Genomic DNA, 14,603 nt, shown 5'->3' with positions numbered 1-14,603 from the left:
TCATGTCTAAAACTAATCCCGAAGGTAGATGTAGAGGTAGCGTGCCGACCGCGATCACATCGACTTTGGAACCGTTTCCCACGCGCATCGTCACCTCGTCCTTCGCCAGTGCTCGCTTATTCCGTAGTCCCTGTTTCGAGTTGTAAATATTAGCAACAGAACCAGTATCAAATACCCAGGTGCTACTACGAGCTCTAGTAAGGTACACATCAATAACATGTATATCACATATACCTTTGTTCACCTTGCCATCCTTCTTATCCGCCAAATACTTGGGGCAGTTCCGCTTCCAGTGTCCAGTCTGCTTGCAGTAGAAGCACTCAGTTTCAGGCTTAGGTCCAGACTTGGGTTTCTTCTCTTGAGCAGCAACTTGCTTGTCGTTCTTCTTGAAGTTCCCCTTCTTCTTTCCTTTGCCCTTTTTCTTGAAACTAGTGGTCTTGTTGACCATCAACACTTGATGCTCCTTCTTGATTTCTACCTCCGCAGCTTTTAGCATTGCAAAGAGCTCGGGAATTGTCTTGTTCATCCCTTGCATATTATAGTTCATCACGAAGCTCTTGTAGCTTGGTGGCAGTGATTGGAGAATTCTGTCAATGACGCTATCATTCGGAAGATTAACTCCCAGTTGAATCAAGTGATTATTATACCCAGACATTTTGAGTATATGCCCACTGACAAAACTATTCTCCTCCATCTTGCAGCTGTAGAACTTATTGGAGACTTCATATCTCTCAATCCGGGCATTTGCTTAAAATATTAACTTCAACTCCTGGAACATCTCATATGCTCCATGACGTTCAAAACATTGTTGAAGACCCGGTTCTAAGCCGTAAAGCATGGCACATTGAACTATCGAGTAGTCATCAGCTTTGCTCTGCCAGACGTTCTTAATGTCGTCAGTTGCATCAGCAGCAGGCCTGGCACCCAGCGGTGCTTCCAGGACGTAATTCTTCTGTGCAGCAATGAGGATAATCCTCAAGTTACGGACCCATTCCGTGTAATTGCTACCATCATCTTTCAACTTTGCTTTCTCAAGGAACGCATTAAAATTCAACGGAACAACAGCATGAGCCATCTATCTACAACAAACATAGACAAGCAAAATACTATCAGGTACTAAGTTCATGATAAATTTAAGTTCAATTAATCATATTACTTAAGAACTCCCACTTAGACAGACATCTCTCTAGTCATCTAAGTGATCACGTGATCCAAATCAACTAAACCATAACCGATCATCATGTGAGATGGAGTAGTTTTCAATGGTGAACATCACTATGTTGATCATATCTACTATATGATTCACGTTCGACCTTTCGGTCTCCGTGTTCCGAGGCCATATCTGCATATGCTAGGCTCGTCAAGTTTAACCTGAGTATTCTGCGTGTGCAAAACTGGCTTGCACCCGTTGTGGATGGACGTAGAGCTTATCACACCCGATCATCACGTGGTGTCTGGGCACGACGAACTTTGGCAATGGTGCATACTCAGGGAGAACTCTTCTTGAAATATAGTAAGCGATCATCTTATAATGCTACCGACGTTCTAAGCAAAATAAGATGCATAAAGGATAAACATCACATGCAATCAATATAAGTGATATGATATGGCCATCATCATCTTGTGCTTGTGATCTCCATCTTCGAAGCACCATCGTGATCACCATCGTCACCGGCGCGACACCATGATCTCCATTGTAGCATCGTTGTCGTTACGCCATCTATTGCCTCTACGACTATCGCTACCGCTTAGTGATAAAGTAAAGCAATTACAGGGCATTTGCATTTCATACAATAAAGCGACAACCATATGGCTCCTGCCAGTTGCCGATAACTTCGGTTACAAAACATGATCATCTCATACAAAATATATAGCATCACGTCTTGACCATATCACATCACAACATGCCCTGCAAAAACAAGTTAGACGTCCTCTACTTTGTTGTTGCAAATTTTACGTGGCTGCTACGGGCTTAGCAAGAACCATTCTTACCTACGCATCAAAACCACAACGATAGTTTGTCAAGTTGGTGTTGTTTTAACCTTCGCAAGGACCGGGCGTAGCCACACTCGATTCAGCTAAAGTGAGAGAGACAGACACCCGCCAGCCACCTTTAAGCACGAGTGCTCATAACGGTGAAACCAGTCTCGCGTAAGCGTACGCGTAATGTCGGTCCGGGCCGCTTCATCTCACAATACCGCCGAACCAAAGTATGACATGCTGGTAAGCAGTATGACTTGTATCGCCCACAGCTCACTTGTGTTCTACTCGTGCATATAACATCAACGCATAAAACCTAGGCTCTGATGCCACTGTTGGGAAACGTAGTAATTTCAAAAAAATTCCTACGCACACGCAAGATCATGGTGATGACATAGCAACGAGAGGGGAGAGTGTTGTCCACGTACCCTCGTAGACCGTAAGCGGAAGCGTTAACACAACGTGGTTGATGTAGTCGTATGTCTTCACGATTCGACCGATCCAAGCACCGAACGTACGGCACCTCCGAGTTCAGCACACGTTCAGCTCGATGACGATCCCCGGGCTCCGATCCAGCAAAGCTTCGGGGATGAGTTCCGTCAGCACGACGGCGTGGTGACGATGATGATGTTCTACCGGCGCAGGGCTTCGCCTAAACTCCGCGACGATATGACCGAGGTGGAATATGGTGGAGGGGGCACCGCACACGGCTAAGGAACGATCCGTGGATCAACTTGTGTGTCTCTAGGGTGCCCCCCCCGCCCCCGTATATAAAGGAGCAAGGGGGGATGCCGGCCGGCCCTTGTGGGCGCGCCAAGGAGGAGGAGTCCTCCTCCTAGTAGGAGTAGGACTCCCCCTTTCCTACTCCTACTAGGAGGGGGAAAGGAAGGGGGAGAGGGGGAAGGAAAGAGGGGGGCGCCCCCCCTCCTAGTCCAATTTGGACCAGAGGGAGAGGGGGGGGGCGCGGCCCACCCTGGCCGCCCCTCTCTCTTTCCACTAAGGCCCATGTGGCCCATTAACTCTCCCGGGGGGTTCCGGTAACCCTCCGGCACTCCAGTTTTCTCCGAAATCACCCGGAACACTTCCGGTGTCCGAATATAGTCATCCAATATATCAATAGTTATGTCTCGACCATTTCGAGACTCCTCGTCATGTCCGTGATCACATCCGGGACTCCGAACAAACTTCGGTACATCAAAACTTATAAACTCGTAATAAAACTGTCATCATAACGTTAATCGTGCGGACCCTACGGGTTCGAGAACTATGTAGACATGACCTAGAACTATTCTCAGTCAATAGCCAATAGCGGAACCTGGATGCCCATATTGGTTCCTACATATTCTACAAAGATCTTTATCGGTCAAACCGCATAACAACATACGTTGTTCCCTTTGTCATTGGTATGTTACTTGCCCGAGATTCGATCGTCGGTATCCAATACCTAGTTCAATCTCATTACCGGCAAGTATCTTTAATCGTTACGTAATGCATCATTCCGTAACTAACTCATTAGTTACATTGCTTGCCAGGCTTATAGTGATGTGCATTACTGAGAGGGCCCAGAGATACCTCTCCGACAATCGGAGTGACAAAACCTAATCTCGAAATACGCCAACCCAACATCTACCTTTGGAGACACCTGTAGTACTCCTTGATAATCACCCAGTTACGTTGTGACGTTTGGTAGCACCCAAAGTGTTCCTCCGGTAAACGGGAGTTGCATAATCTCATAGTTTCAGGAACATGTATAAGTCATGAAGAAAGCAATAGCAATATACTAAACGATCAAGTGCTAGGCTAACAGAATGGGTCATGTCAATCACATCATTCTCCTAATGATGTGATCCCATTAATCAAATGACAACACATGCCTATGGTTAGGAACATAACCATCTTTGATTAATGAGCTAGTCAAGTAGAGGCATACTAGTGACGTTATGTTTGTCTATGTATTCAGACATGTATCATGTTTCCGGTTAATACAATTCTAGCATGAATAATAAACATTTATCATGATATGAGGAAATAAATAATAACTTTATTATTGCCTCTAGGCATATTTCCTTCAGTTAAAACAACACTAACTTGACGAACTATCGTTGTGGTTTTGATGCGTAGGTAAGAACGGTTTTTACTCAGTCTGTAGCAGCCACGTAAAACTTGCAACAACAAAGTAGAGGACATGTAACTTGTTTTTGCAGGGCATGTTGTGATGTGATATGGTCAAGACGTGATGCTATATTTTATTGTATGAGATGATCATGTTTTGTAACCGAGTTATCGGCAACTGGCAGGAGTCATATGGTTGTCGCTTTATTGTATGCAATGCAAATGCCCTGTAATTGCTTTACTTTATCACTAAACGGTAGCGATAGTCGTAGAAGCAATAGGTGGCAAAATAACAATGATGCTACGATGGAGATCAAGGTGTCGCGCCGGTGACAGTGGTGATCACGACGGTGCTTCGGAGATGGAGATCACAAGCACAAGATGATGATGGCCATATCATATCACTTATATTGATTGCATGTGATGTTTATCCTTTATGCATCTTATTTTGCTTAGAACGTCGGTAGCATTATAAGATGATCGCTTACTATATTTCAAGGTACAAGTGTTCTCCCTGAGTATGCACCGTTGCTACAGTTCGTCGTGCTGAGACACCACGTGATGATCGGGTGTGGTAAAATCTATGTTCACATACAACGGGTGCAAGCCAGTTTTGCACACACAGAATACTCGGGTTAAACTTGACGAGCCTAGCATATACAGATATGGCCTCGGAACACTGAGACCGAAAGGTCGAGCGTGAATCATATAGTAGATATGATCAACATAGTGATGTTCATTATTGAAAACTACTCCATCTCACGTGATGATCGGACATGGTTTAGTTGATTTGGATCACGTGATCACTTAGATGATTAGAGGGATGTGTATCTAAGTGGGAGTTCTTAAGTAATATGATTAATTGAACTTAAATTTGTCATGAACTTAGTCCTGGTAGTATTTTGCAAATTATGTTGTAGATCAATAGCTCGCGTTGTTGCTTTCATATGTTTATTTTGATACGTTCCTAGAGAAAACTGTGTTGAAAGATGTTAGTAGCAATGATGCGGATTGGATCCGTGATATGAGGATTGTCCTCATTGCTGCACAGAAGAATTATGTCATTGATGCACCGCTAGGTTACAGACCTATTGCAGGAGCTGATGCAGACGTTATGAACGTTTGGCTAGCTCAGTATGATGACTACTTGATAGTTTAGTGCACCATGCTTAACGGCTTAGAATCGGGACTTCAAAGACGTTTTGAACGTCATGGGCCATATGAGATGTTCCAGGAGTTGAAGTTAATATTTCAAGCAAATACTCGAGTTGAGAGATATGAAGTCTCCAACAAGTTCTATAGCTAAAAGATGCAGGAGAATTGCTCAACTAGTGAGCATGTGCTCAGATTGTCTGGGTACTACAATCGCTTGAATCAAGTGGGAGTTAATCTTCCAGATAAGATAGTGATTGACAGAGTTCTCTAGTCACCATCACCAAGTTAGTAGAACTTCGTGATGAACTATAGTATGCAAAGGATGACGAAAACGATTCCTGAGCTCTTCGCGATGTTGAAATCAATGAAGGTAGAAATCAAGAAAGAGCATCAAGTGTTGATGATTGACAAGACCACTAGTTTCAAGAAAAGGGCAAAGGGAAAGAAAGGGAACTTCAAGTAGAATGACAAGCAAGTTGTCACTCCCGCGAAGAAGCCCAAAGCTGGACCAAAGCCTGAAACTGAGTGCTTACACTGCAAAGGAAATGGTCACTGGAAACGGAAATGCCCTGAATATTTGGTGGATAAGAAGGATGGCAAAGTGGACAAGGGTATATTTGATATACAGGTTATTGATGTGTGCCTTACTAGTGTTTATAGTAGCCCCTGAGTATTTGATACTTGTTCGGTTGCTAAGATTAGTAACTCGAAACAGGAGTTACATAATAAACAGAGACTAGTTGAGGGGAAGTGACGATGAGTGTTGGAAGTAGTTCCAAGATTTATATAATCATCATCACACACTCCCTATACTTTCGGGATTAGTGTTAAAACCTAAATAAATGTTATTTGGCGTTTGCGTTGAGCATGAATATGATTTGATCATGTTTATTGCAATATGGTTATTCATTTAAAGTCAGAGAATAATTGTTGTTCTGTTTACATGAATAAAACCTTCAATGGTCATACACCCAATGAAAATAGTTTGTTGGATCTTGATCATAGTGATACACATATTCATAATATTGATGCCAAAAGATGAAAATTTAGTAATGATAGTTCAACTTATTTGCGGCACTGCCGTTTGGGTCATATCGGTGTAAAGCGCATGAAGAAACTCCATAAAGATGGATTTTTGGAATCACTTGGTTATGAATCATTTGATGCTTGCGAACCGTGCCTTTTGGGCAACATGACTAAAACTCCGTTCTTCGGAACAATGGAACGAGCTACTGACTTGTTGGAAATAATACATACCGATGTATGCATACCAATGAGTGTTGATGCTCGTGGCGGGTATCGTTATTTTCCGACCTTCACAGATGATTTGAGCAGATATGAGTATATCTACTTGATGAAACATAAGTCTGAAATATTTGAAAAGTTCAAAGAATTTCAGAGTGAAGTGGAAAATTATCGTAACAAGAAAATAAAGTTTGTGCGATGTGATCGCGGAGACGAATGTTTGAGTTACGAGTTTGGTCTTCATTTAAAACAATGTGGAATAGTTTCACAAACTCATGCCACCTGGAACACCACAGCGTAATAGTGTGTCCGAACATCGTAACCACACTTTATTAGATATGGTGCGATCTATGATGTCTCTTACCAGTTTACCATTATTATTTTGGGGTTATGCATTAAAGACAGCTGCAATCACTTTAAATAGGGCACCATCAAAATCCGTTGAGACAACGCCTTGTGAACTGTGGTTTGACCTTATGAACTGTGGTTTGACAAGAAACCAAAGTTGTCGTTTTTAAAGTTTGGGGCTGTGATGCTTATGTGAAAAGTTTCAACCTCATAAGCTCGAACCCAAATCGGAGAAGTGTGTCTTCATAGAATACCCAAAGGAAACTGTTGGGTACACCTTCTATCATAGATCCGAAGGCAAAATATTCGTTGCTAAAGTGGATTCTTTCAAGAGAAGGAGTTTCTCTCGAAAGAAGTGAGTGGGAGGAAAGTAGAACTTGATGAGGTAATTGTACCTGCTCCCTTATTGAAAAGTAGTTCATAACAGAAATCAGTTCCTATGATTCCTACACCAATTAGTGAGGAAGCTAATGATATTGATCATGGAACTTCAGATCAAGTTACTACCAAACCTCGTAGGTCAACCAGAGTAAGATCCGCACCAGAGTGGTATGGTAATCCTATTCTGGAGGTCATGTTACTAGAATATGATGAACCTACGAACTATCAGGAAGCGATGATGAGCCCAAATTCCGTGAAATGGCTTCAGGCCATGAAATCTGAGATGGGATCCATGTATGAGAACAAAGTGTGGACTTTGGTGGAGTTGCCCTAATGACCGACAAGCCATATTGTATAAATGGATCTTCAAGAGGAAGACAGATGCTGATAGTAGTGTTACTATCTACAAAGCTTGACTTGTCGCAAAAAGTTTTTTCGACAAATTCAAGGTGTTGAATACGATGAGATTCTCTCACTCGTATCGATGTTTAAGTCTATCCGAATCATGTTAGCAATTGCCACATTTTATGAAATTTGGTAAATGGATGTCAAAACTGCATTCCTTAATGGATTTATTAAAGAAGAGTTGTATATGATGCAACCAGAAGGTTTAGTCAATCCTAAGGGTGCTAACAAAATGTGCAAGCTCCAACGATCCATCTATGGACTGGTGCAAGCATCTCGGAGTTGGAATATACGCTTTGATGAGTTGATCAAAGCATATGGTTTTATACGGACTTGCAGTGAAGCCTGTATTTACGATAAAGTGAGTGGGAGCACTACAACCTTTTTGATAAGTATATGTGAGTGACATATTGTTGATCAGAAATGATGTAGAATTTTTCTGGAAAGCATAAAGAAGTGTTTGAAAGGAGTTCTTTAAAAGAAAGATCTCAGTAAAGCTACTTACATATTGAGCATCAAGATCCATTGAGATAGATCAAGACGCTTGATAAGATTTTTCAATGAATATATACCTTGGAAAGTTTTCAAATAGTTCAAAATGGATCAGTCAAAGAAGGAATTCTTGTTTGTATTACAAGGTGTAAAGTTGAGTAAGACTCAAAACCCGACCATGGCAGAAAATAGAAATAGAATGAAAAGTCATTCCCTATGCCTCAGTCATAGGTTCTATAAAGTATGCTATGTTGTGTACCGGACCTATTGTATACCTTGCTTTGAGTTTAGCAAGGGAGTACAAATTTTGATCTAGGAGTAGATCACTAGATAGCGGTCAAGAAAATCCTTAGTGATGACTAAAGGAAATATTTCTTGATTATGGAGGTGATAAAAGAGCCCGTCGTAAAGAGTTACATCGGTGCAAGCTTTTACACCGATCCAGATGACTCTAAATCTCAATCTGGATACATATTGAAAGTGGGAGCAATTAGCTAGAGTAGCTCCGTGCAGAGCATTGTTGACATAGAAATTTGCAAAATACATATGGATTTGAATTTGGCAGACCCGTTGACTAAGCTTCTCTCACAAACAAACATGATCACACCTTAGTACTCTTTGGGTGTTAATCACATATCGATGTGAACTAGATTATTGACTCTAGTAAACCCTTTGGGCGCTGGTCACATGACGATGTGAACTATGGGTGTTAATCACAAGCAGATGTGAATATTAGTGTTAAATCACATGGTGATGTGAACTAGATTATTGACTCTAGTGCAAGTGGGAGACTGAAGTAAATATGCCCTAGAGGCAATAATAAAGTTATTATTTATTTCCTTATTTCATGATAAATGTTTATTATCCATGCTAGAATTGTATTAACCGGAAACATAATACATGTGTGAATACATAGACAAACATAGTGTCACTAGTATGCCTCTACTTGACTAGCTCGTTAGTCAAAAATGGTTAAGTTTCCTAACCATAGACATGAGTTGTCATTTGATTAACGGGATCACATCATTAGGAGAATGATGTGATTGACTTGACCCATTCTGTTAGCTTAGCACTTGATCGTTTAGTATGTTGTCATTGCTTTCTTCATGACTTATACATGTTCCTATAACTATGAGATTATGCAACTCCCATTTACCGGAGGAACACTTTGTGTGCTACCAAACGTCACAATGTAACTGGGTGATTATAAAGGAGCTCTACAGGTGTCTCCGAAGGTACATGTTGGGTTGGCGTATTTCGAGATTAGGATTTGTCACTCCGATTGTCGGAGAGGTATCTCTGGGCCCTCTCGGTAATGCACATCACTATAAGCCTTGCAAGCAATGTAGCTAATGAGTTAGTTATGGAATGATGCATTATGTAACGAGTAAAGAGACTTGCCGGTAACGAGATTGAACTAGGTATTGAGATACCGACGGTCGAATCTCAGGCAAGTAACATACCGATGACAAAGGGAACAACGTACGTTGTTATGCGGTTTGACCGATAAAGATCTTCGTAGAATATGTAGGAGCCAATATGAGCATCCAGGTTCCGCTATTGGTTATTGACCGGAGACATGTCTCGGTCATGTCTACATAGTTCTCGAACCCGTAGGGTCCGCACGCTTAAAGTTAGATGACGGTTATATTATGAGTTTATGTGTTTTGATGTACCGAAGGAGTTTGGAGTCTCGGATGAGAACAGGGACATGACAAGGAGTCTCAAAATGGTCGAGACGTAAAGATCGATATATTGGACGACTATATGCAGAGTTCGGAAAGGTTCCGAGTGATTCGGGTATTTTTCGGAGTACCGGAGAGTTACGGGAATTCGCCGGGAAGTATATGGGCCTTATTGGGCCATACGGGAATAGAGGAGAGAGGCCAAAAGGAAGGAGGCCTGCGCCCCCCCCCCCCTCTGGTCTGAATTGGACAAGGGGTGCAGCCCCCTTTTCCTTCTCCCTCTCCTCCTCTTTCCTTCTCTCCTACTCCAACAAGGAAAGGAGGGGTCCTACTCCTGGTGGGAGTAGGACTCCCCCCTTGGCGCGCCCACCTCCTTGGCCGGCCGCCTCCCCTCTTGCTCCTTTATATACGGAGGCAGGGGGCACCCCAAAGACACAACAATTGATCCTTGAGATCTCTTAGTCGTGTGCGGTGCCCCCCTCCACCATATTCCACCTCGATAATATCGTAGAGGTGCTTAGGCGAAGCCCTGCGTCGGTAGAACATCATCATCGTCACCACGCCATCATGCTGACGGAACTCTCCCTCAAAGCTCGGCTGGATCGGAGTTTGAGGAACGTCATCGAGATGAACGTGTGCTGAACTCGGAGGTGCCGTACGTTCGGTACTTGGATCGGTCGGATCGTGAAGACGTACGACTACATCAACCGCGTTGTGCTAACGCTTCCGCTTTCGGTCTACGAGGGTACATGGACATACTCTCCCCTCTCGTTGCTATGCATCACCATGATCTTGCATGTGCGTAGGAATTTTTTTGAAATTACGACGTTTCACAACAGGGGCAAGACGAAGAGATGATTGACAATGACGGTGGGGAAGAGGCCGGACATGGCGGCGGAGAAGGGGCCGGACATGAAGGAGGAGAAGGGGCCAGACATGGCGACGGAGAAGGGGCCGGACATGGCGGCGGAGAGAATGTGGACTCCACGCTGCATAGTTCATGGGTACTAAGTTCAATCGTGCGGTACCCTCATTTTCAAGCACTGCTTTGCAAGGAGACGAGTACTGAGAGAGCTGCTTCTAGAGAGGAGGCTAATTAGCTGCAGCAACTGGTGGTAGACTCGAACACTCCATTGTATGATGGTTGCAATCCTGAGGTGACCCGCTTGAGTTTCACGCTCCAACTCCTGAAGATGAAGGCTAAAAACAAATGGACCGACACTAGCCTCGATGAGCATCTCAAGTACCTAAAGGATGTTCTTCCCGCGGGGAATCTATGTCCTACTAGTGTGGATGAGGCCAAGAAGATCGTGTGCCCTCTTGATCTGCCGCACGTTAGATACCATGCATGCATCAACGATTGCATAATTTATTGGAAGGAGTACGTGGAAAAAACAAGTTGTCTGATGTGCAATGCTTCTCGATACAAGAAGGCCGGGAAGAAATCTCCCCAGAAAGTTGTATGGTACTTAATCACTCCCTATCTCCAACGGTATTTCGTAGATCCCAAGGAAGCAAAGCTCATGCGCTGGCACACGGAGAGGAAGAAGCCCGATGATGGAGATGATCCAAAGCTGAGACACGTCAAGGATGGAAGCTAGTGGAGAGCGTTGAACGACTTCTATCGGTATTTCGAATATGATGCAAGGAACATCGTGCTCGGCGCGTGTACCTATGGCATGAATCCATTTGGCAACCTGAACACCAACCATAGCACATGGCCCGTGTTTGTATGGATGTACAACCTCCCCCCTGGATGTGCATGAAGTCGAAGTACATTCACATGAGCATGCTGATTCAAGGGCCAAAACAACCGGGAAATAATATTAATCTGTATTTGGGGCTACTTCAATAGGAGTTAGATACGTTATGGAAAACACTGGCCAAGACATGGGACGCCAACAAAGGCAGGTATTTCTACATGAGAGTCGCGCTGATCACGACGGTGCACGACTATCTTGGTTACGGATATGTCGCAGGCTAGGTGTCCATGGATATTGCGGATGCACGCGGTGCATAGATGATACGACATCTCAGCAGCTAACGTCAAGGAAAGAGGACGGGTCTGGGAAAATCGTGTACATGGGGCATCGAAGATGGCTCGAGAAGGATGACCCATGGAGAAACCGTGGAGATCTATTCAATGGTCACGTTGAGCATCGAGGACCTCCACATAAGCGAAGCGGCACCGAAATCGATGAGCTATTGAAAAACTGGGAATAGTGCCCTGTGCCGGGAAAGACGATGAAAAAGGCGCCGGAGCTGCTGCTGAAGGTATGGAAGATGAGGTCTGTGTTCTGGGACTTGGAGTACTGGCACAAACTCGACACACCTAATTGCCTTGATCAAATGCATATATGTAAGAATGTCCTTGAGAGCTTGCTCGCGATACTGATGAACATGCCGGATAAGACCAAGGATGGGCCAAAGGCAAGAAAAGACTTGCAAGATTTGGAAATCAGGAAAGATCTGCACATGCCACCTCGTAAAAAGTCAGATGAGACAGAGACGGAGACAGAGGCGCAGGAGAAGAAGGGCAAAAAAGTAAAGGAAGAGGATTATTGCCCTCCTTCTTGCTTCACCTTAAGTTCGGCTGAGATCGATCAATTCTTTAAGTGCCTTACCAGAGTCAAAGTTAGTTCGGGTTACTGTGGCAAGATAAGCAGATATCTAGACACGGACAAGAAAAGGTTCAGCGGGATGAAGTCTCATGACTATCATGTGATGATGACGCAAATACTACCTGTTGCCCTTAGAGGGATAATGGACAAGCACGTCTGTGACACGCTTATTGGTCTCTGCAACTTTTTCGACGTCATCTCTCGAAAGTCGATCAGTGTGAAACAGCTTTGAGGGCTACAGGAAGAGATCGTTGTGATATTGAATGAGCTTGAGATGTACTTCCCGCCCGCGTTCTTTGACGTCATGGTGCATCTGTGTGTCCATATTGTGGACGGCATAATAGACCTGGGGCCGTCATTCCTGCACAACATGATGCCAATTGAGAGGATGAATGAGATCATCAAAGGATTCATTCGTAACATGTCCCGTCCGGATGGAAGCATCGTCCAGGGCTATCTGACACAAGAGTGCACCTCTTTCTTTGAGAATTTTCTATATGGCACGGACCAGCCGCCTGGTGTTGGTGTTGGTTTGCCCGTTAACAAGCACAATGGGAGGCTCGAAGGAGAAGGTCACTCCAACAGTCACAGGGAACTGCATGTGGCATACTCAGATCGACACAACGACTTTGACAGAGCAAACTTGGTAGTGCTACAACACCTAGACGAGGTAGATCCTTTTGTGGCACTGCACAAAGAAATTATCGCAAAGAAGTATTGTGACCGAGGGCTATGCAGGACGGACGCCGAAGTTACTAGAGAGCACAACTCCATTTTCCTGCATTGGTTCAAAGAGCATATTATTGCTAACCCCCCGAAAGAGGGCTCTAAGGACGGATTGCTCATTTACGCCTTAGCACATGGCCCCTCGCCCAAACTCATCATCTATCAGGCATATGATATCAACGGATACACGTTCTACATGGAGGCCAAAGATATGGACAGTGATGATCAGAACTCAGTGGTGAAGATGGAATGCATGACCGACAACAACAACGGCCCAACTGAGAAATTTTACGGAAGGGTCGAGGAGATCTGGGAGCTTTAATTACTATTCTGGACTGCACAACGCGACAATGTTCCGTGTCAGATGGGCTAAGAATGTCCAAAGAGAAAACCGGTTTTCACTACCATGACAATACCCGACGCCAAGAGCGCTACCCTGAACGCTATCGCAAAAAACGAGCCATGGGTACACGCTAAGCATGTGACACAATGCTTCTTCATAACCGATCCGTTCAATCCCAACCGTGTTGTCATGAGAAGAGGCAAAAGGAACATCATTGGAATGGATGGAGTCGCCAATGAGGAAGACTACGACCAGTACGACAACCCAATGAGGGAAGATGACGATGATGATGAAGTATATGTCAAAAGAAGAATCAATACTACATTACCTAAGAAAGATCGTACTCCATGGAAAAGGAAAAGTCACAATGAGGGGCTCAATTATCCTTCAACGAACAAGAAGGGAAAGAAGCTCACTCAAAAACAAAAACTTCAACGCTGAGGAACCGTACGTTATCAGTCAAATGATGTAATATATATGTTCCCAGTTTGTGTACACACCTGGCCATTGTGCATTGGTCAAATGATGTAATATATATGTTCCCATTTTGTATACATACTTAACCGTCAAATGATGCAATATATATCGCCTTAGTTATATACATTGTATCACCTTCCCTTCATTCACTGCTCTCGGAAAAAAGGAAAAGAAAATAAAAGAAAAGGGAGAGAAAATAAAGGAAAAGAAAATAGAAGAAACAAACTGGACGACTGTTATAGGTAATAGCAGTAGCGCTTTCTACAGGAAAACGATATCGCTATCTGTAATAGCATTAGCGCTTTCTGAAATAAACGCTACAGCTATCTAAAATAGCGGCGCGTTCTTTGCAAAAGCACTATAGCTAACTTAGCTATAGTGCGTTTGTACGGAACGCGCTACTGCTATCTCGACTTAACCCCCAAAATCCTCACTCTCTCTGCTTCTTCCCGCCTCTGCTCTTCCCCCAAATCCCATTCTCTCTTCCCCCGTGTCGTCGCCGCCGGAGCCCTCGACCCCGGTGCTCGGCCCCGTCCCCGGCGCTCGGCCCCGTCTCGGCGCTCGCCCCCGACCCCGGCGCTCGCCCCCGTCCCCGCGCTCGCCCCATCCCCCGACCCCTGCGACCCCCAACCC

Source organism: Triticum dicoccoides, chromosome 3B, assembly GCF_002162155.2.
Source record: "Triticum dicoccoides isolate Atlit2015 ecotype Zavitan chromosome 3B, WEW_v2.0, whole genome shotgun sequence".
Taxonomy (NCBI): Eukaryota; Viridiplantae; Streptophyta; class Magnoliopsida; order Poales; family Poaceae; genus Triticum; species Triticum dicoccoides.
Note: the sequence above shows the minus strand (reverse complement) of the source record.